The sequence below is a fragment of the Austrofundulus limnaeus genome, unplaced genomic scaffold (assembly GCF_001266775.1).
Source record: "Austrofundulus limnaeus strain Quisiro unplaced genomic scaffold, Austrofundulus_limnaeus-1.0 Scaffold689, whole genome shotgun sequence".
NCBI lineage: Eukaryota > Metazoa > Chordata > Actinopteri > Cyprinodontiformes > Rivulidae > Austrofundulus > Austrofundulus limnaeus.
This window is the reverse complement of record NW_013953091.1, coordinates 218,178-219,582: the sequence shown is the minus strand read 5'-3', so window position 1 is coordinate 219,582 and position 1,405 is coordinate 218,178. Positions and strand designations below refer to the sequence as shown.

At 46.1% G+C, this 1,405-nt stretch overlaps 1 long non-coding RNA gene across 1 annotated transcript in view; it reads right to left on the bottom strand.

Annotated features, from left to right (window-relative positions):
• Positions 1–1,405, bottom strand: part of LOC106531894 (uncharacterized) — a 2,896-nt gene extending 1,491 nt beyond the window's left edge. Inside the window, exons 1-2 of the long non-coding RNA XR_001312003.1 lie at positions 1,396–1,405; positions 720–722 (exon numbers count right to left, since the gene is read on the bottom strand). This is a non-coding gene — a long non-coding RNA (uncharacterized LOC106531894). The remainder of the gene's footprint in view (positions 1–719; positions 723–1,395) is intronic.

Here is a 1,405-nt window from a genome sequence, read left to right as displayed (position 1 = left end):
TCCTCTGGTCCTGAGTCGTACAATCTCAGATACATCAGAGTCCATTGGTCCTGAGCTGGAGAGTCTCAGATTCAACAGTCTACTGGTCCGAAACCAGACAGTCTCACAAGAATCTACTGGTCCGAAACTGGAAAGTCTCAAATAAAACAAATTCCACTGGTCCAAAACCAGAACGTTTTAGGTAAAACAGAGACCACTGGTCCTGAGCTGGACAGTTTCGGACACTTCAGAGCCATGTGGTCCTGAGTCGTACAATCTCAGATACATCAGAGTCCATTGGTCCTGAGCTGGAGAGTCTCAGATTCAACAGTCTACTGGTCCGAAACCAGACAGTCTCACAAGAGTCTACTGGTCCGAAACTGGAAAGTCTCAAATAAAACAGATTCCACTGGTCCAAAACCAGAACGTTTTAGGTAAAACAGAGACCACTGGTCCTGAGCTGGACAGTTTCGGACACTTCAGAGCCATGTGGTCCTGAGTCGTACAATCTCAGATACATCAGAGTCCACTGGTCCTGAACTGGACAGTCTCAGATACATCAGAGTCCTCAGTTCCTAAACCGGACAGTCTCACAATAGTCCATTGGTCCTAAACCGGACAGTCTTAGATACAACAGAGATCACAGGTCCTGAGCTGAATATTCTCAGAGACATCAGTGTCCACTGGTCCTGAGCTGGACAGTTTCGGACACTTCAGAGCCATGTGGTCCTGAGTCGTACAATCTCAGATACATCAGAGTCCACTGGTCCTGAACTGGACAGTCTCAGATACATCAGAGTCCTCAGTTCCTAAACCGGACAGTCTCACAATAGTCCATTGGTCCTAAACCGGACAGTCTTAGATACAACAGAGATCACAGGTCCTGAGCTGAATATTCTCAGAGACATCAGTGTCCACTGGTCCTGAGCTGAACAGTGTCAGATACAACAGAGTCCTCAGTTCCTAAACAGGACAGTCTCACAAGAGTCCAGTGGTCCTAAACCAGACAGTCTCAGATACAAGAGGTTACTGGTCCGAAACTGGAAATTCTCAAATACAACAGATTCCACTGGTCCTAAACCAGACATTGTTAGATACAACAGAGATCACTAGTCCTGAACTGGACAGTATCAGATACATCAGAGTCCTCTGGTTCTAAATCGGACAGTCTCACAAGAGTCCAGTGGTCCTAATTCGGACAGTCTCAGATACAAGAGGTTACTGGTCCGAAAATGGAAAGTCTCAAATACAACAGATTCCACTGGTCCTAAACCAGACATTGTTAGATACAACAGAGATCACTAGTCCTGAACTGGACAGTCTCAGATACATCAGAGTCCTCTGGTTCTAAACCGGACAGTCTCACAAGAGTCCACTGGTCTTAAACCGGACAGTCTCAGATAAAACAGAGTCTACTGGTCCTAAA